Raw genomic sequence first — 22,965 nt, 5'->3', positions numbered from 1 at the left:
TGCTTCAAATCACTTCCGTTACTACGGTTGTATTATTGCGCGGTAAATTTGAACTTATAAAAAGCAACACAATTTTACATCAAAAGTTGTTTAATTATTTTAAAATTAAATTATAAGGAATGACTTTAATTCTTGGCCATATTATCGAGTATAATCTGGTTTGGGTCAGTTTACGCCTTTTTATAATCCGCTTCGGTGATTATAAAGCGTGAACTGACCCAAACCAGATTATACTTGATAATATGGCCAAGAATTAGAGTCATTCCTTAAATACGTTTACTTACGTCGCTGTAGCCTTATTGTGACGTCACGTTATATATAACGCACGTTTCTCCATGTACATTTCTACACGAAAATGGTATTCAAATCAATTTCACAGTTGGATTCGTAGGAAATTACAGCGGATGTAAAATTAATATTTTTTATTGGTTCTAAAAAATCTTTCGAAAGATTGAAATTTTGAGGGAACATCCATTTTTTTCTGAACAAACATTTTAGGGTTTTCTTATTTTTAGCAGCAGATGGAAATTCTGACAATAGCAGACAATGGAAACAAGTTCCGACCTATAAATCTATTCCCCAATCTTCAGTTACTTTTATGGTTTTTGCATTTGATCAGAAGGATATTGATGAAGGAATACAGACGATTGAGAGATTAGTAGATGATGAGTTCAAAACCAGGGTTGTCAAGGATTATGCTATTTGTCATCTCTCTGAGGATCAGGTTTGTACATCATTCATTCTGTAATGAATAAAAATTGTAAAAAAAAAAAAAAAAAAAAAAAAAAAAAAAAAAAAAAAAAAAGGGGGGATGTAAAATGGTGTAGATTTCTATGACTACTAAGGCAGAGAATCGAACTTTAAACATAATTTTAATAAACCTTTATGCCTTTAAAAATATTTTGATCATTTCCCTTATGAATAATTTAAGTTTCCTACATGTTATCCTATAAATATAACTCGATAAAAATGGATAACAACTGTTCCTTTGCCATGCGCTCAGCACTTGAAGTGGAAGTTGCGAGTTCTTCGGATGAGACCTTATAAACTGAGGTCCTTTGTTTCGGCAGGCGTCAGCACGATAAAGATCCCCCAATTCTCAATGGCGCTGAGTGTCGAGTAAAGTTCAAAATGTGAAGCTCTTCATCGATATATGGTGACGTCTCTGTATGAGTGAAAAGAATTTCGAATTGGACGTAAAACGACATACAATCAATCGATCAATCAATCTTTTAAAGATATGTGCTCAAAACGAACCTTAACCAAATTATATTTTGAACTGGTTCCCATTGACATTTCTCATCAGCCACTTAAACACCAAATGCATTTCAGTCAGAGCTTGATATTTGCATTACTTTTTTTAGCCCTATCAAAGAAATCAGCACCACCTAATGTATTACACTTTTGAAACCCTTAGATCTTAAAAATTTAACTTCTTATGTAAATCTTATATGAAAATTTATCGATGCCAAATGGCAGAACTTTAACACTTAAAATTTGTCTTTCCACTTAAGGGGCCAACTAGGGTTTTATTGTGTGAAAGCTACAATAGCAAAACTCTTTATTTTTATTCCATGTATTTCTTACATTGACTTCAGTGTACATGTCAAGTTTGGGGAAAATCTACCGCCCAGTTATTTTAAAGGGAAGGATATGGAGATAACGAACAGTATTCAATCTCAAAGTTCATAAAACAATACAAAATAAGAGCAGAGCAAACATGGACCCCCAGCAACAGAGGTGGGATCAGGTGCCATGGAGGAGTGAGCATCCCCTGCCGACCGGTCACATCCGCCGTGTGCTCCTTGTCATGATCAGGAAATAACAGAAAATATCCGGCGTCAATTCAGTGTATAAATAATGGACTAACAATTGGTATGAAAAACGTCAGTCAGCATTTGACTCAATGATAAATTGTATTTGCTGACAAGGTCTTTATATCAACCATAGAACTGGTCATAGAACCATAGAATAGGACTGTCTTAAATTACAGGTACATTTACTATAGGAGTACATTTACTATAGGATTATATGGGAAAGTGCCAATTTTTCGCACTTTAAATCAAAATATACAAATACTATAATAGACTTTTTGCTCAAACTATATATTATATATGATGGATAATACGATAATGTACATTTATATACAAGAACCCAAAAGTTGTACCGTCTTGTTTCCAGAGGGGGCATCTTAAATTAAATGAAAAAATAACAACGAATTTCCTTGTTTTAAAAGAGTAATACAAAATATGGCACACACAAAGGATTTTTATTCTAGTATATTAAAAAAAATATGATGGAGAGATTAACAAATATCTATGTTTTAAATTTTAAAAGCATATATTCATTTCTTTTCGTTTTACTACATTTTTTATTAAATACCTCTTCTTTAATAGCGTCACGTTATCTAACGTCAAAACACGCGATTACCAGGTCAATCTACCTGTCAGTTAAAAATCGTTTTAAAAATAAGTTATTTAAAATTGTAATAATTTTTAATCCGCAATTTCTTATTTTTGTTTAGTTTTATTAATTTTGTGAAAAAATGATTTATAACCGTAAATACGCTTCATTTTACTATGATGCGCGAAATATTGCGCAATTCAAACCGAAGTCGGCCGCCTTAAACCCAAAACACTGTTCTCTCTATTTAACCCATTTATCACAATACGATAAAAGCAATTTGTAACCAAATCTAATAACATTTAACTGCTCGCTTCAATATAAGGCAGTTGATTTACCTACCGGTGATATTCCTGTGTTCGTCTCAAACGTGTATTTCGTTTTAATTAATATTAATATTATTTGATAGATGAATGCTTTAAAGAGTCTAGAGAATGAGTTTGATGTGGAAGTGTCTGTTGATAGAAAAGGGCAAGTTGTTAAACTTTATGGGACCAAAGATGCATTGGTGGACGCAACTGATTACGTTCACGTTATACTTCGAGATGCTGATCGCAGTAAACAGACAAAGTTAGAGGCCGAACTGGTCTCTGACATCGTGCAGTGGTACTTTGTTGACAATGCCGATGGAAAGAATGAGCTGTGTGAGTACCCAAAGAACATCAACTTACTGGTGGAGAAGGCTTACCGTGACAAAAAGCCAGATGTGAGGTTTACAGATCAAGCAGGGACAGAGTACATTATCAACTTCAACAACATGGAGGAATACCCAAGTGATGATCCCACAGATGTCGCAATGGTGACCCGAAGAGACAAAATCAAGGGTATGAGCACTTAAAATAAAAATGGATTATTTTCTTCAGCTTATTCGTAATATTTATGGTTGTACTTATGAAATGAATAGTAAGCAGATATATATGGCACGCCAAATTCACAAAAATGAGATAAACCTAGTTTCACAATTGATAAACTAGGTTTATCGACTGTGAACTATAGTTTACAAACCGTAAACTATAGTTAACGATTCGTTAAGTATAGTTAACGATTCGTTAAGAATATTTTTTATCTGTACAACTATATTTAACGGTCGTTAACTATAGTTTACGAATGCTAATCTAAGTTTATCTGTCTGAATAAAGCGTTAACAATAGATTTTGTTGATAAACATAGATTCACGTTTGTAAACTATAGTTTACAGTTGTAAACTATAGTTAAGAGTTGTTAATCATAGTTTCACAAATCGTGAAACTATATTTATCAGATCGTTAACTTTAGTTAACGGTTTGTAAACTATAGTTTACAAATCGTGAAAATGTATTTATCACATAATCTATGTTTTGCAATCGCAAATTTTCGGTGTAAAGTATAATTTACGGTTGTGAAACATAGATTATCGCGTTAACTATGGTTTACAGATGTACAATATAGATTTACGTTGTAAACTGTAGTTTACAGTCCGTAAACTATAGTTTACAACCGATAAACATAGTTTATCGACTGTGAAACTGTTTTGCTCATTTTTGTGGATTTGGCGTGCCATAGATATACATTCTATAATTGTTCCTTTACTACCAACATTAATTCAAACTTCCAAAATTTGCAATTTACTACAATGACACAAATTATTATTTATTGAGGAAAAAAAATTCTTTGAATGATTATGCTTGTGAAAATAATACCACTTGAGTTTTCCTAACACCAGAGCCACTTTTGGTATCTGGTTAACTTCATTGAATAGAAAGTCAAATTATCGGTCATTGTAAGTACTAGTATTTTATAAATAATCACCAAACAAAATTTCCAATCAGTTCTGCATCTATATCTATCTCATGGTCAGATGGTGAAAAGAGAATATTAAAAGGGTCACCCTTAGTGCCTCCCGAATTTTCAATCTTAAGATAAATTACAGTTTAATGAAATATGTAGAAAAGGGAAGAAAATGGGTTGATTTCTATATGTTGGCACGTCAGGGTGTTCTTGTTGTTTGAATTTTTTTTTATTTCAGATACAGGTACATACATTAGATTTTAATGAAGACAACAAGATATGTATAATATACAATTATGGACTGTGAATCACCAATATCGCGAGTACCAATGAGTACCTCGCAGTTATCTTCCTTACTACCGCTCTTTGGCGGTGGAGTCGAGAAAGGTCTGAATTTCTGGGGCACATGACGTTGTTTACAGTAATGACAATTGAATGATTCGAACAATTTAATTGCGAAAGCACAATGTTATGCCAGATATTGAACTCAAAATAGTAGATTTTCAAATAAGGAAAGTTTAGAATATTTTATCTGCTTAAAAATGTGACTATTTTCAATGAATATTTAACGAGAAATGTCCGCTTAGTTAAAAGTATCGTTAAAAATGTAACAATTAAGGATTGACTCCTCTCAAAAATTTATTAAGCTGGTTCAGCGATTGTTTAGCAAGGCATTCCACCAGGATTTTTTACTTATCTGTCCTTATAGATTTTACAATGATCGATCTTGCATTGTATTGAATAGCACATTTGTCCCCAGCCAACAGACGTTGCCTACCTCTATCGCGAAAGAGTTCCGCTAAGTTAAGTAATCGTGATATCAAGTATTATTATCCTTCAGAATTATACAGTCAATCTGATTGGTTTAGAGCAGGTCACGTGCAGGGAGACAACTCGTGATGTCTCCCTCACGCGCAAGGTGACAGCTGTTATCTCCCTTCAGATGACAATGAAATAGCGTAAGCGAACATGCAGGGTTACAGCTGTGTTGTCGCCCTTTGAATAAAACTAGAGTGGTTTAAGCGAGATAACTCCTATTTGTAAGTACAATGGCTAAATATGCGGGAATGGTAAACGATACATTCTAATGATTACGTCAAAGTTGTTTGTTGACATATTTTAAAAATATGGAAGCAGAGCAGAGTAGGAGAACACAAGAGGTTGTTAGAATTGTTAGAATTTATTGTTTACCGATCCCACAATTGTACATGTAATCATAAATAGACTAAGAGTTATCACGCGTAAACCACTGTATTTTCATTTAAAGGGCGGCGACACAGTTGCAACTATGCATGCTTGTTTCCGCTATTACATGTCATCTGAAGGGTGACAGCAGTTGTCACCCTGCGCGTGAGGGATCGAGATATCACGAATTGTCAACCCACGTGACAAACTCTAAAACAATCAAATTGACTGTATAATTCTGAAGGATAATAATAAAAATACATACTACGAGGACGTTTTTCGTTGCTTTAAATATCTAAATTTGGGAACTGTCAGTGACCACATTCCCTGTAAAACTATGTCTTCGCCTTAGACACACCGGGATCCCTAACGCAGTCTAAGACCCTTTATCTGAACAACTATTTTTCCTGATCTTTCCAGTAATACCAATTGATATGTTATGGAATTTGTTTCTCGTTCGGCAAAAATCAAAGATAGTGTAACAGGTTTCATAGGTTTTTTCTTAATCTTAATTACAGAAAATATGACGAGAAAGAAATGTATTTAGCATATATCTGTAACTTTATTGTAATGGGCACAAAGACTAAAGTTTAAAAAAATGATTTAATAGTGTTTATTAAAACATACCATCAGTGATTATTAAAAATTCTTACTTAAACTTATATGAATGTTATGGAAATTTAAAAAGAAAGAAAAAATAAAATGTGTTTGTGAAACACTGATGCCCCCATATGGCAGCTTCCGACAAGGGTATAATTTTCTTAAATTCAAGTCAAACTCCAAAGTTCAAGGTTAAAAGTGTTAATACTGAAATAACGACCTTGTTACAAGGAATACACCTGTGAAATATGAAAGCTTTCGTTGTAACTGTTCAAAGTTATGGCCAAGACTCAATTGTGTTTTTAAAAAGTGCGCCAAACTCTAAGGTAAAGGTCAAAAATTCAAAAATATTTGCACTCACTTAAAGATCTTATCACAATGAATACACATGTGAAGTATAAAAGCCCTAAATCCAACTGTTCAAAAGTTATGACCATGGTCAAAGTGTTGTATTTTTTTAAAGTATGTTTTACTTTAAGGTCAAGGTCAAGAGGTCAAATTTATGTGTTCCCAAAAAAAGTTATAGTCACAAGAAAAACATCTATGAAATATGAAAGCCCCAACCCTCAAAATTTAAATTTTAAATTTCAATATTAAAGTTTCTGCGGACAAAGAGATAGATAAACAGACAGACGGACGGATGGACAGGACAAAAACTATATACCCTCTAGACTTCATTTACGGGGGCGTAAAACAATCACAAAGGGAGTATTACTTGAATGTACATGTATATTAAATTCTGCACAATCAATCGCTGTGCTGTTTTCCGTATTTTTTCCAATACTTCCTTACAGATTCTAAGTTTGAACCGCCACCGAACTGGTGTGCTATGAAGGAATCGGAAAACCTCTTGGTTGTACAAGTACCTTACGGATCGCAAGAATATGTAAAAGTCATTGAAAAATTCCGAAGAGAATTGCTGCTTCGTGGCTCAAAGAGTGAAATTATTAAAGTATGTAACATTTCTAGCAACTTTTGCTTTTGAATATAATTAGAAAAAAAAAAAAAAAAAAAAAAAAAAAAACAATAATATTCAGATGATTTTGATTTGAAAGAAAAATCAAAAAGATATTTTTAGCAGATATACTATTATACATGTATCTGACTGTTTGATAAGTTGGAGAGAATACAGAACAAAATGCTGTACCAGCAGTATGTGGCCAAAAAGAAGTTGTTGGATTCCCAGAATCCTCCTGGCACACAGAACGAGAGGGAACTCTGGCACGGTACTGCCCCAGAGGCCGTCAACAGTATCAACTCTTTGGGCTTCAACAGGAGCTACTGTGGGGAAAATGGTATAAAAATAGAGATAGAAACGTTTTTTTTTTGCTTAGGTAATGTTATACATTACCTAAGCAAAAAAAAAAAAAAAAAAAAAAAAAAAAAAAAAACGTTTCTATCTCTATTTTTTTTTTTATTTTTGGAGAAAGTTGTAAAAATTGGAATATCTTAGCAAAATGTAATTTGTCTCTGTTCACTACTGTTGATGATATGCAGATGCAGTATGCTTGCATGAATTTGACATGAAATCCTTATTTATACATTTTTTGTAATTTTTATTGCTTTAATGCGAGCATTTTTAAATTAAGGAGGTTGTATCCTGCTATCAAAAGTATTGAGACTAATTTATCAAGAATATTTTAACATTGTACGAAAAAATCAGTTAAAAAATGTGAGTAATTTTGCCTCTTTTGGCGCAACAGCGCATATGATATCACCTTTTTGCACTTTGATTACATTTCTAACATGACATTAATCAGTTTTTCTTCTAGCATTTTTGGTAGAAATGAACAAACACCGTCTCTTTTCATCATGAATGGTCACATTAAAATTTATGACAAAAAATTACTTCTTATAGTTACTTGTTTGACTTTTCTGCACTCAAAAGTTTTTGGCATTAAAAATTAACAAGCAATAAAATTAGGGATGTCCACGAGTACCAGAGAAAACAGTGAATGTAAATTTTTCCAGAAAACATTTTTCTCATCCCAATGTTAAATTTGGTTTAAATGGCCCCTTGATTGAGCCATCGAACAATCACACACATTCGGGACTAAATTTTCAGTGTGATGCCAATTGGAAATCTCACATACAAATTACTTATGAAAAAGCATGTAAACGGTTAAATGTTCTGCGAATGTTAAAACAATCCCTTTGTCGAGACGCGCTAATAAAAATATATATGTCATTTATTAGACCAGTTTTAGAATATGGTAATGTTGTTTTGGATAATTGTAATGAAAAGGAGTCATCTTTATTGGAAGAAGTTCAAATTACTGCTGCAAGAATTATTACAGGAATGAGAGTAAACTCATTAAGATCACTTTTATATGATGAATTGGGTTGGAATACATTATCTGACAGAAGGAAAGTACATAAATTAATATTATTTTACAAAATCGTGTATGGTTTAGCTCCACAGTACCTTCAAGATCTTCTAAGACCTTGTATTCCACCCCAAACCTCATATTCATTAAGAAACAATGATGGTCTTACTTTTTCTTATTCCTCAAACGAGGACCACAGCATATATGAATAGTTATTTCCCATCTACAATTGAATTATGGAATAGTTTACCATACCATATTAGGAGTTTACCAACATTATCTTCTTTCATTAATGCCATTAAAAAGACTCATTATAGAACACCTAATAAGCATTTTAATCATGCAAATCGTAGTCAAAATATTACTCATTGTCAGCTAAGAAATAATGCTAGTAGTTTAAATGGTGATTTACTGAAAGATTATACAAGTGATAGCTCAAAATGTGAAAATTGTGATTTTCATATGGAAAATGCATATCATTTTTTCTTTGAATGCCCATTTTATGTTGAGCAAAGAAACTCTCTTTTTAATTGTATATCTAGTATAGACTTACAAAATCCTATTCCTATTTCCCTAAATAATACATCTATTTATAGAGTTTCAAAAATTTATAATAGTACACGTGAGAAACGGTACATAATCATGTAAGGGATTTTTGTAAAAAATTAAAATATCCATAATAAAACGATTCATATTTCAACCATAAGATGAGAGTTTCGACATAAACACAAATAATCGTAAATTCACACAATTGAGAAGAAATTAAAAAGAAACCCACAGTCTCCATTTTTTAATAACCCATTTAATCATTGTCATTTTTTTTTAATATAAATAAACAACTTTTGCAAAATTACCACAGATATCTCGATTTTTTTATTATAACAATTAAATGTTCTTTATGATTTTGATTTGAAGCTCTGCAAGTATTTAAATTAAAATATTGCAGTAAGAAAACAAAATATTCTTTTCGTCTTGTCAGAAAACGTTTTGCATTTTGAAACAATCCTATCCTATCGTGAAGATCGTTTATCAGGTCTATCGTGTTTTGCGTTTATCGTGTTTTGCGTGTATCGTGTTTTGCGTGTATCGTGTTTTGCGTTTATCCTATCGTTCGTGTATCCTGTCCTATCGTGCGTGTATCCTATCGTATCGTGCGTGTATCCTATCGTATCGTGTATCCTATAAAGAATAACGATGCGAGTACTGTATTTCTTATGCAAAAAATATGAAATTATTTGATTGTGTTCACAAATATATATCACAAACCAAAAGGTTTCATAAATGAAGTGTAACTATGAAATACTTATTCCAGTTTATGTCCTAAATCAAATTAATTACACATTCATTGTATGTTTATAAATTGCTGTAGTTCTCATTTTTTCGATTTTTTTTTTATTTCATTTCCACATTTATAAACCGGTATTCATTTTTTTTTCTTTTTCTCTCTTCACTCATATATTTTTCTTTTCCCTATAATCCATTCAAATTTGTGTCAGTTATATATAACTTATTGGTCATATATAAACCTGTTACTATATGTGTATTAATTAACCTTGTACCTATGGAGAGGGCTTATATAGGCTATGCCTGCTGCCCAATCCATTTATGTATTTTACATAATAAAATATGTTCAAATAAAAGTACCCGGTTAACCGGGTACTCGATCGAACGCCCGAGTATCGAAAACTAAAAAGGATACTCGGTTACTCGGATGAATATTTTTTAATATTTCTAAGCTTATTTATTAATGCATTAAAAATCGGTTTTAAAACGTAAAATGTTCATTGCACTTGTACATACAGTAATTAGGGTTTCCTGTGCCTCCAAATGACCGGTATCGCCTGTGGCAGTGTTTATACAGTAATTACCGTGACCAAGCACCTGTTACCTACCTGGATTTTCTCACCTTCGACTGTCTCCTATACCCCTATTTTTGTTTTGCTTAAATTATTTGTTTTCATTGAACATCGTTTAAGGTCTATTATCTTTAAAATAAATTAGATAATTTTGTCAATTCTCCAGAAGCCGTAACACCCCTACTAATGTTATTGTGATTTAAATTCAAAACACGTGGTTTAGGTTGATCTATTCGAAGGTTATAGGGTAGATCCGGTTTAACAAATAAAATTGGCAGTAAACATGATATTGCTATAGCCTGTTTCTTTTGACAACATGTCCTGTAATAAATGTTTCCAGACCTTTCTGAAAGACTTTCAAGATTTTCAACAGAAAAAGGGTGGCTAAAGGAGGGGTCGTTAAAATAAAAATATATCTTATACTTTTCGGCGAAAATTAGAGCTCACTAGTGACCGATTCGCTGGTAAAAAAAATGTGCATTTTCATCTACACTGACAAACCTTTGTTTGCCTTATATGGCTATTGTTATAAATGCGCACAGAGGATCTTACCACGAGCAACTGACCAATCGTTGAATGAATAGCAACGTTTACGCCAAATACATGTACATGTTTATATTTTACTTCGAACGCGTAGTTCAGGTCAATCTACGATCATGTTAATGGACTGCAAAATAAAAAAAAATGTTCTTACGAACAAAATACAAAGATAAGAAACTTTGAAAGATGTTACGGGTGTTTAATTTGTTGTTAAAATACATTCTGTAAATTAAAAAAAAAGAAGTTTAATAAAATGTAGTCTGCGTCTAGTTCAGAACACCAGCGCTTCAAGGGTAAGGAAAACGAGCAGCATCTCTTATGCATTTAAATTGACAAAACTTTACGTTCGTGATCACGTGTTCGGCCAAGGAATTCACCTGGCAATTGTATTCACCGATAGTACAACAAAGAATAGATACAGACGAAATCCCTTTTGCAGTATGACTTTCAGAAACCTAGACTTCCCCCGTTTATTTAATAAATGAATTGTTTGTCATTATGAGCATGTTTGTCATTATGAGCATGAAAATAATACTTTTAAAAATGCTTTTCATTTCAAACGTAAAATTCTTGTAGTATTCGTAGTAACCCATAATGCAATACTCATTCAGCCGATTGGTCAGTTAAAATCATGCTGGTGCCTCATTTGCTAATCTGACGCCAAAAAATATAGGCCCGGTTCCCATGCAAAAATATTTGTCCAAAAAGAAATTTTAATTCATTACAGCAGAAAATTGTATCATAGAGAATACTTATTTAAGTTTGAATGAATGTTAAAGTGATCGATTGATTGAAGTACATTTCTTCAGGCATTATCAGCTTATTTTAGGGTGCTGAAAACTGGAAACGCACCATAACTTTTCTGTTTACCATGCCTCCACGTGCTAGTCACTTCCTAGCCACATTTTCCGTGAATAATTTACCCTATCTCGCTGAAGTCTCGCTAACTCTCGCCAGAGCCATTGCTAGAGCTACTCTGAACTTATCGGGTTTTATAATTTGCAGAACACCGAAACATAAAAGGTTCCGAACACATTAGTAGGGGTGCGTAAATTCTCGGGGAAAGAGACAGACGATATTGCACGTGCGATTGTTGATATGGATGCGTTTGATTACATGCCAAATAATGCAAATGGTTAAAGGCAAAGGCTTTAAAAATCTTAATATGTCCATCGTTCACGAAACTACAACATACCGTCTCATAATTTTATGAAATCTAGGATCGAAAAGTGTACGGAGATCGTAAATCCGCTCTGTTATAGGAATACTTGATCAAGTTGATACTGTACATGTAGCTGAGCCTCTGTAGCTCTGACGACTTATCACTTGGACTTCAAACGCATCAAAGAATTACATTACAATTAGGGAACAAATTATTTTTTTTAAAACAAAACCACTGTGAACCATTTATGATTTTATTTCTCGTATTTATCTGATAAATAAATTTAAAGGTACTTGGACACAGATTTGAAGTTATTATTTTCTCTATAATATGACGACTTATATATTTTAATAGCATTTCACACAAAAATTAATTAAAAATCTTATTTCATATAGAAGATATTAAAATTTCAAATTTTTTCGCTGGTTTGATTGACACATCCTTGCACTTTCACAAATTAATTTTATTCTTAATTCTTAGGAAAAGTGGCAATCTCGTTGTGTATAAATGAAAAATATTAATACTATAATCCAGAAAATTCAGAGTAGATATGTTCGAAATCAAAACAAACACACAGTATATTGTCAGTCCGTGCAGTTGTGATAAGCAGACTGTGACGTTTGAACGCACCCGGTGAATTGTAAATATAAACAATAACAGAACTCGAGACCTGTTTACAAAAACTGTGTACATAACACGAGTGTGCTCGATTTGCTAAACTCTGTAAGCAACCCTTAGTTCGGAATGACGATACTTGTGAGGGAGTTTTGCTTTCTAACATTTGTACTCGGAAAAAACTGTATTTCTGCATAAAAGTTTTAATGTATCTCATTAATACACCACAAGATTGCCGCTTTTCCTATGATTAAGAATAAGGTTAAAATTTGTGAAAGTGCAAGGATGTGTCAATCAAACCCGCCAAACATTTTAAGTTTAAATAACTCTCAAATGAAATAAGATTTTTAATTAATTTTTGTTTGAAATGCTATTAAAATATATGTCTTTATATTACAGAAAAAATATTGACTTTAAATCTGTGTCCAAGTACCTTTATCTTAAAAAAACCGTTAGATTAAATTTCGTCGGGCACAGAGTGGTCATAATTGTAACAATACATTTACAGGTAAACCTTCCATCAGACCATGTGGTTTTATTTCTACAAGAGTTTACAATGTTTTACAGTTATCAATTAACTTGTTCATATTTATTTAGACTTTTACCGAGTACCCAGGTACTCGATCGGAAAAACATCCGAGTAACCGAGTATTAAAACAGGGCCAATTTGACATCCCTAAATAAAATCAATTAAAACAATGTCATTTTTAGCTCTACTGGTCAGAGACCAGAAGAGCTTATGCGATAGTAATGCGTCCGGCGTCCGTCCGTCTGTCTGTCTGTCTGTCCGTCTGTCTGTCCGTCTGTCTGTAAACAATTTTTCAAAACGCTACTCCTCCTACAATTTTAGTCTGATTTCAATATAACTTGGCACACTAGTAGACTACACTTAGATACATAGAATAGTGCATCGGTTTTTAATTTCGATGAACGGTGTTGCCATGGTTACTATAAATAGAATTTTCTGTGAAATTCCTTAAAAACGCTACTCCTTCTACAGTTCTAGTTTGATTTCAAAATAAGTTGGCACACAAGTAGACTACACAAAGATACATAGAATAGTGCATCGGTTTTTAATTTCGATGAACGATGTTGCCATGGTTACTGAAAATAGAATTTTCTGTGAAATTCCTTAAAAACGCTACTCCTTCTACAGTTTTGGTCTGATTTCAGTATGACTTGGCACACAAGTAGACTACCCTAAGATACATAGAATAGTGCATCGGTTTCTGATTTCGATGAACGGTGTTACCATGGTTACTAAAAATAGAATTTTCTGTGAAATTCCTTAAAAACGCTACTCCTTCTACAGTTCTAGTTTGATTTCAAAATAAGTTGGCACACAAGTAGACTACACAAAGATACATAAAATAGTGCAATGATTTTTGATAAGTACATACCAGTAGAGCTACAGTCTCGACAGAGACTTCTGGTTCTAAATTAAAGCAGAATGATCAAAATTATTTTAATATTCAGTTAAATAAAAGTAATGGTCTGTGGTGGTAATTTTTGATATTGCTAAAATGGTGTTAATTTGAAGCTAAGATATGGCTACTTTCCCCCATGACTTGCTACATTTTTCAAAAATAATGATAGAATCCACGACAGTCAATTTAATTTATAATTTGGACCAGAATAAAACAGTCCACTGATGCGTGTAACCACAGGAATTCATTTTCAAAAATACTGTTAATACTTCGAGTGTGAAAAACTGATCATTTTCTTCTTAATAAAAATCTTCCGCCACAAAATAAAATTCCACTCTAAACGTTTTCAATGATATGGAATTCAGTCTGGGGGTTCTCATTGAAAATAGTTATATAATTGTAGAATCCAAATTTATTGTAAGAAATAAAACATTATGTACAATTTTTTTAATAAAATATATGCTGAGTCAAAAATTTGCCGGAAAGCTTGAGTAGCGAATCTCTTTTAGCGCCAGTTTAGGAATGTTTCGACCATCCAAGTAATTTTCAAAGCACCGCAGGGGGAATAAGGAAGCATACAAAATATTCTGCCTTGTCTAAATCAGTGCTGCATTATGACGTCATAGTAGGCAAGATGACGTCAATTTTAGAAATCAGGTTTTCGTAAATTGGTATTTAGCGATGTAATTTAACTCTAGAAAATGATTAGAAACGTGTAAACATTAACAAAAATAAAATGTTTTTATTTTGTTATGTTGTAACAGTCATTATGATTGAAATCTACCACTGATGACGTCATATGTGTACCTCAAGTAACTCGGAAATTGATCATGTCATGTAAAGAGAATTTGGCTAAGACGGCATGTTCAGAGAAACGTAGAATGGAGTTTAAAAGGAAATATCGAAAATATTGTGTTAAATTCATATGGAGTTCAATTAATTAAACAGGTATGCTAATTTATTTTCATCGATTATATTCTCTTTCGAAGACAGTCAGCTATATTACGTATCCCGGTCGGCCTATCGTCCGTCATTCTTGACTAAAATATGCAACAGAACAACAATAAGCTGGATATTTCAAAACATACGATTTGTACAGATTGAAAGTTTGCGTTTTGACAAACTTGGAAAGTGCTGCTAGGATCCCGAGCTAAGCATGGTTGTACGAAAAATCTCGATTCATATGTATAAAATTCAAAACAAAGGGTAAGGTTTCGTGCGAATGTTTGGAATAAATATTTTACGGACAAGATAGTGGGATTCTAGCAGCACTTTTTAGACAAAATATATGTTTTTCAGATATATAACATACTCAAAGAAATTATCAAACTCCGGGGTATTGTTGTTCTGTAAGCCTTTTTATCAAGGAAAATTTTGCTATTAATAGAAGTCTTATCCCCCCTGCGGTACGGCACTAAAAACGCATGCGTTGTTAGTTTTGCGACTTTTTTGAAATTCAAATGAATATAATTTACATAGATAAAAGAGATTAATATTCTAAAAATATTGTTTTTATATTTATTAGCTCACCTGAGTCGAAGGCTCATGTATGCTTTTTGATCAAAATTTGTCTGTTGTCTGTCGTTGTCGTCGTCGTCGTTGTTGTAAACTTTTCACATTTTCATCTTCTTCTCCAGAACCACTGGGCCAATTTCAACCAAACTTGATACAAAGTACCCTTGGGTTAAGGGGATTCAAGTTTGTTCAAATGAAAGGCCACGCTTTTTTCAAAGGGGAGATAACATATAACAAGGTTTTTGCAAACATTTCTGACCCAGTCGGACAGTTCCACCCCCAATTCCTTTAAAACTAAAAAGAAATTGACCGGCATCGAGAGATAAATTTTTCCACTCTCTGTGAGATATGATAAATTCGTCAAGACGACGAATGAAGGAATGACCAAAAACAAACACCCGACAGGTCATAATGAATGCAAATTTTTATTATTATAAAAGAATTATGGTTCGCCTATACCTTTTAAATCGTCCTTGCAGTGCGCAGCCCAATCAAGGAATGCCGCAAACGATTCAGACCCCTGGAAAATCCCGGGGCGACACATATTCAAAGACCAATTAAAAGTGCGCATTCCGAGGTATGCAAAATGATGCAGAGTTAACTGCGGCTAACAGCGAAGATTTACTCGCACTGAGTCATGTTTCATTTCCGGTAATAGATTACGCGTAAACTCTAGATGCTTGAGTTGAATAACAATGTGACAAAAAATACAAAATAAAATACTCATCTAAACTTGTTGTCATAAACTATTTTATTTACCCATAAAATTAATTATTATTTGGTCCAGCATAGTTTTTTTTAACCTAATTCGAGTATGCTGAATCCGAAAAAATATGCTGGCCTTCATGAAAATGGCGTTAAACAGGTCAAAATGGCGATTCAAAATGGCGGACATAATTTTTTTTAGTTTTCTCTCAATATCGTTTAAAATGGAAAAGTAATGAGTTAATATCCCACTGATTGTAATAAAAGTATAAAAAATATAATATTATTCTAACATTATTAGTTTAACTCAGAAAATTTAGTCGTTTCTACACTTAATTCGAATTTTTTCTGATTTATTTGTCTATTGTTTCCATATTCTTCTTTGTTCAGGATTTTACATTTGAAAATATCCATACACTGTAGAATTGTGTTTTTTCCTCTACATCTCACTATTCTACAACAGAATGATGATGCAGCTGTAAGTTAAAAGTCAAAATGGCGATTCAAAATGGTGGATGTTCATTTCTTTTTCAAATTATTTCTTAATGTCGTTTACATAGGAGAAAGGATTTGTGAATATCTTACTGAGCTTAGTACAACCATGTAAAATAACAATTGAACACTGATATTATCATTTAAATTCGGAAAATTTAGTCGTTTAAATTTGAAATGTGTTAATTAGCTCAAAATGGCAATTCAAATGACGTCTTATACACTCGAATTTCGTAAAATTCCCAAACTGCTTAATTCTGATTCGAGAAAATAAATTTAAAGTTTTTTTTATTCATAAGATAATGTTCAAATGCAATGAAAGTTGGAGGATATTTTTGTTAATGACTTAAGCTTTTTATAATAATGATTTTTGTTTCATTACTTCTATTTTTAAGATAAATTGTTGACAATTCCGAAGACATTTTACCTATTATCTGTTTCTCCATGCTTTTTCATATAAAAAGTTAATACATGTAATATATACTATTTGCTGTTTTGAGGACAATATGAAAATTAAGCTATCCCAAGAGCAGTATTCCCGAGCATTAAGGCGAGTAAACATATTAGTTCGAGGGTTGCTAAATCATATCAGTTGTTGGAAATTCTTGATTTATTTTTTAAGAGTCCAATGTAGAAAAAAAAATAAATGTTTATGTTCATGTGGAAGGTCTAGTGCAACATAACTTAGTATGATTTTTAAAATGATGGACCACGACCATTTATAGGGCTAGTAGTTGTTACATCATATAAATCTGAATATATTATAATATCCAAATATAAACATATTTACTAGAAACGATCTCGTTGCGAGCAACGAGAGGGCTTCCGTCCAATTCTGAAATAAAAACGAAAAATCTAGCAGAAAAAGTGATAAAAAAAATTCGGATACACGGGGGGTTGAACCCGGGTCGCCCGCGTGAAAATCAAACGCGCTAACCATTACGCCATTGGGAACAGCCGCTTCAAAGTTTTAAATGCAAATTTCTCGAGACTGGCTATTTCGATTCAACAACAAATTACATATTAAGTATTCTTGAAAGAGTCTCTTATATCCATACCAATATCAAAGAAAAATATTGAAAAACAGAAAAAGTTGAAAAATTGGACTTTTTAAAATGGATTCCGGTAACCGGAACCGGAACCGGAAGAACTGACGACGAACGAAATGTCACGTCCTGGATAGTATTGATCACCATCTATAATCTCTGAAAGTTTAACATTTATATCTTTTACCATTCTTGAGATTATCCGTGGACAAAATGTCGTTTTAAAATCAGGAAAATGATCCGAAACTTGGCACCAGAAAGGAATTTCCAAAAAATCTCTTGGAACTTGCAAGACTATCTTACAACACACCGAGAATTCGTGTCAGAAAAAAATAATAATAAGAAGAAGAAACAGTACTATAACTATAAGGTCTTCCGTTAAGAAGGAAGACCTTAATTAAGCATTATCAAAATAACATACGTAAACCATATTTTTTCTTCAATGTCTATAGCTCTGATTCTGTGACCCTATATCAGTATTTTGTTATTCTCAGTCAAAAATTCAACTGCATTCTCAAGTATTTTACGGTGTGAACGGACAATTTTGTATTGAACAGTGTATATAGATTTTAAAAAATTGAAATTTACAAAATATGAAAGAACAAAAGTTTGTGTTCAATGCCCCTTGATTCTTGATACAACCTTACACTAGCCTAACAAAGAAGTGTGGATCAAGTTGCCTTGTAAAGTTTTTGGAGTGTTCAATAAAAATTTTGTTGTCAAGAGAAGTGTTGACTAGATCGAAGTCAAGAATAGCTTAGGCCTCTTGGTACGAAAGCTTGAAAGTGATAGGAATCTCGAGGAATCTGCAGGCGCTCTTAAATTGCATAATTATACAACTCTTCTCACCAAAATATGCACACAATGTGATTCCAGAAGATAAAGTTTGAGAATTTTCTTGCTAATAGAGTGACCTTTCTACCCTAAAAGACAACAAATCTATACGAGGTCACGAAAAAAAGAGCTACATGTCTTGAATATCAGAGATTTTTTATACCCACCCCACCCCGCTTGCAAATCTAGAGCGTTTAGAGTAATAGGTATGTACGTCCGTCCGTCTGTTACGCTTTGGGGTACCCATCTCTTATCCGCAACTCCTCTCATAAGACGGGATGAAATTTGATGAAACTTTCACATAATCTTTATCACATAATTACCATTGTGCACCTCTTATTTTACTTTTTGACCGACACATATTTTAGGTTTCCCATAGCAAAACATGGACGCTGTCAATATATATTCATATGAGAGACGGGGGCATCATTTAGTGAGCTAATTGCTCACAGTACCTCTAGTTCATTTTGCATAAGGTTTTTGAAAAAAAAAATAGACTCTTAACATTTGAACATAAATGTGTTGTTTCTTGAGTGTTTATTGATTGATTGTATATTGTTTACGCCGAGTCGGCAATTTTGCAGCCATGTTTCGGCGGACTATTAGTTTAAATAATCGGTTTTTGAAGGATTTTGGTTTCTCTGGCGGCCCCCAGTGAACTTACACTTTTTCGAACTCCAGAGAAACGATCTTTTACGTGCCAAGGGGGTTGTCATCCTTGACAGGGCTACCATTTTACTTGAGTGTTGACAATACCAAAATTCCGAAGACAGACTGAAACATGCATTTAGCAAATAAATCTGGAATAGAAGATGCTAGGGGATAATACTTAGTTCTTATAAGTGCTAAAAAGCTGGAACAAAGTGTTCGATGAAATCGGACAAGAATTTCTTCAGTTATATTTGATGATGTGCTGAGGGACGTTGAAATAGAAATGCGAGTTTATTAAGACAGGACTCATGAGTGATTTTAGGTGGACGGGTGCTCAAAGGCTTTTGAACACGGTCAATTACGAGGGGGAAAATTTAATAACGCTTAAGTCGAGTTTATATTAACTTTTCCAGAAAAAATGAATGTTTTCTAGTATTTTTTGTTTGTTCATATATAATGGACTATATATAATGGACTAATCAATATACTATATATATAAAAAAACTGTAATTTATTTTCTGCAAAACGAATCCGAATTAAGCAGTTTAAGTATTTTAAGAAATTCGAGTGAATTTGATGCCATTTTGAATCGCCATTTTGAGCTAACTAACAAATTTCAAATTTAGATGACTAAATTTTCCAAATTAAAGTGATGATATAAGTGTTCTATTGGAAATTTACATAGTTGTACTACACTTAGTAAGATATTTACAAATACTTTCTCCTATGTAAACGATATTAAGAAATAATTTGAAGAAAATGAATATCCACCATTTTAAATCGCTCTATTGACTCTTAACTTACAGCTGCATCATCATTCAGTTGTAGAATAGTGAGATGTAGAGAAAAAAAATACAAATCTGCAGTGTATGGATATTTTCAAATGTAAGATCTTGAACAAAGCAGAATAAAGAACAATAGACAAAAAATCAGAGAAAATTCGAATTAAGTGTAGAAACGACTAAATTTTCTGAGTTAAACTAATAAGATTAGAATTATATTATAATTTTTATACTTTTATTACACTCAGTTAAATGTGAGATATTATTAATTCATTATTTTTCCATTTTGAACAATATTGAGAGAAAACTAGAAAAATGTTATGTCCGCCATTTTGAATCGCCATTTTGACCTGTTTAACGCCATTTTCATGAAGCCAAGCATATTTTTTCGGATTCAGCATACTCAAATTAGGTTACAAAACTATGCTGGACCAAATAATAATTATTTGCCGTTAGAAGTATTTTTTTCTATAAATCGGACCAGACTAGGTAGTGTAGATTCAAGTTTGTCCAAATCCTGACACCAAGGAGAAGGGTAGGGCCAAAATGGCCAATCAAAGTTTTGCATAGGAATGTATCTTTAAAAATCTTCTACTCAAGAACCATTGAGACAGGAAAGATGAAACTCTTGTGGAATTATCTCCAGGTAGTGTAGATTTAAGTTTGTTCCAATCATGACCCCCGGGGTAAGTTTGGGCCATAATGGCTGGTAAAAGTTTTACATAGGAATGTATAGAAAAAATCTTTAAAAAAAATTCTTCGCAAGAATTACAGGGCCAAGAAAGATGAAACTCATGTAGAATCATCTTCAGGTAGTGTAGATACAATTTTTATCAAATCTTGACTATCGGGGTTAAGGTGGGGCCAAAATGGCCGATAAAAGTTTTACATAGGAATGTATAGGAAAAATCTTTTTAAAAAAATCTTCGCAAGAATTACAGGGCCAGGAAAGATGAAACTCATGTAGAATCATCTCCAGGTAGTGTGGATACAATTTTTGACTCTCGGGGTTAGGGTGGGGCCAAAATGGCCGATAAAAGTTTTACATAGGAATATATAGGGAAACCTTTTAAAATCTTCTTTTGAAGTACTTCAAAGCCATGCTTAGTGATATTTATATTGAATCATCCTCAGGTAGTGTAGACTCTAGTTTGTTCAAATCATGATCCCCTGGGGGTTAAAATTCAAGTCCAGCCCCCCCCCCCCCCAACCTCAGTAAACTTTCTGTTCTAGTCTGATATGTGTTTTTTCCTAGCCAATTGCTCAGGTGAGCGATGTGGTCCCTGGGCCTCTTGTTTATTGAGTTGTCCCCCTGGTGAATATATATTTACATTTAAATTTCTTTCAAGAAAAGTATATTATATTTTGCAGCCGCTGTCTATGGAAATGGTGTTTACTTTGCTGTAAATGCTGAATACTCTGCTAGGGACTCTTACTCCAGACCTGATCCCTGTGGACATCGCAGAATTTATTTATGTAAAGTCCTGACAGGCGAATTCACGCAGGGAGCAAAAGGCATGAGAGTACCACCACAAAAATTTGGCCAGCAGTCTCATATCTTATATGATTCTGTAGCACATCCTATTACAAATCCTGATTTGTTCGTCATATTTAACGACACACAAGGATATCCAACTTACTTGATTACTTTTACCAGAAATAATAAGTAGAGTTGTCCACGGGTATAACCAATGACTCGAGTACTTGTCAAAAGGTCTGACTATCGGTTATTACATGTAAAGAAGTTTAATTACTCCTTTTGCGAAACTCTTGCAAAGACGACGTCATCAATTGTTGTGTTCTTCAGCATTTTTTCGTCAAATCCGACGTGTAACCACAAGTTGTGAACATTTACATGATGTAATACACTGTCTCAAGTACACCATTATAAACGAGTAAAGTAATCCATTAAATTCTTCTTCTCTTGATTCAGTTGATTGATTTTTTAAGCAATTAAACAAGACCACTATCTAAATTTTAATGCATGATAATTCGATGATGCCATCAAAATTGTTTTTTAAATGAGCCTACTTGGGTTTTATTGTGTGAAAACTACAATAGAGAAACTCTTTTTTTATACCATATATATAACTTTATTTACATTCACTGTGTTTTTCTAATAAGCCAACTGTGAAAATGATTTGAATATTATTCTCTTTTATGCCCACACGTAGAAATATACACTGAGAAACGTGCACTTACGAGACGTCACAATGAGCTACATATACATATAATTTAGTAAAAAAAAAAAGCGAGAAATTAAAGTATTTAGTATATTTTTGGTGCTCTTAGACTTGTTAAAGTTTAATATGTGGAATTTTTAAAAAGTTTTGTGTGAATTAATTCTGTTAAAATAGTTGTAAAAAATCAGTTATATAAGATTGTAATTAATGTTTTACGACCTGTAATTTCTTAATTTTGTTAAATTTCATTAATTTAGTGAAAAAATTGCAGTAACACAATGAACACGCTTCAATTACTATGATGCACAAAATATTGCGCGATGGAAACTTCATTCGACCTTTTGAAAACTGATCCGAAGCCCCATGCTTATTTCGTACGCAGGATTCATTTGAAGAAGACCGAGCCCATACACACTAAACAAATATCCTTGGTGGTGATTTTTCCCCTTAGTATTATTTTTTCATTCAACCTCATTCTAACACCTCTATGTATTCTTTTTATTATTATTTTTTTTTTTGGAAATTAAATATTTTCTGTAAAATATATATACATGTATAAATATATATGAAAATAAATGACGTCAAATATAACGTGTACGTCAAACTTTCGCCTATATTGGCACTGGTAAATGTCAGAAGGGCACCAAAACTATAGAATTGAACGCATGTACACTGCATTGTCATGATATTGACTGCTACTTTTAAGCTTAGCTGTTCAAATTATTTACAGTTAAAGGTTTAAATAATTTTACAAAAAAGTCTCCCATGACCATACGTAATTGTCCATTATCTTCTAAAACTTTATAAAATGGAAACTGTAATGCGTATTCTATACAGATACATGTACATTTATGTACCGTATTGGTTGTTTTGGA

General features: G+C 32.8%; 1 pseudogene; it reads left to right on the top strand.

Annotated features, from left to right (window-relative positions):
* The first annotated feature begins 598 nt into the window (after positions 1–598).
* Positions 599–21,577, top strand: LOC134257952 (protein mono-ADP-ribosyltransferase PARP14-like; annotated as a pseudogene).
* Positions 21,578–22,965: the final 1,388 nt, after the last annotated feature.

Source organism: Saccostrea cucullata, unplaced genomic scaffold (assembly GCF_032062105.1).
Source record: "Saccostrea cucullata isolate Sc308-1 unplaced genomic scaffold, CSIRO_AGI_Scuc_v1 ctg1128, whole genome shotgun sequence".
NCBI lineage: Eukaryota > Metazoa > Mollusca > Bivalvia > Ostreida > Ostreidae > Saccostrea > Saccostrea cuccullata.
This window is presented reverse-complemented; position numbering and strand designations above follow the sequence as displayed.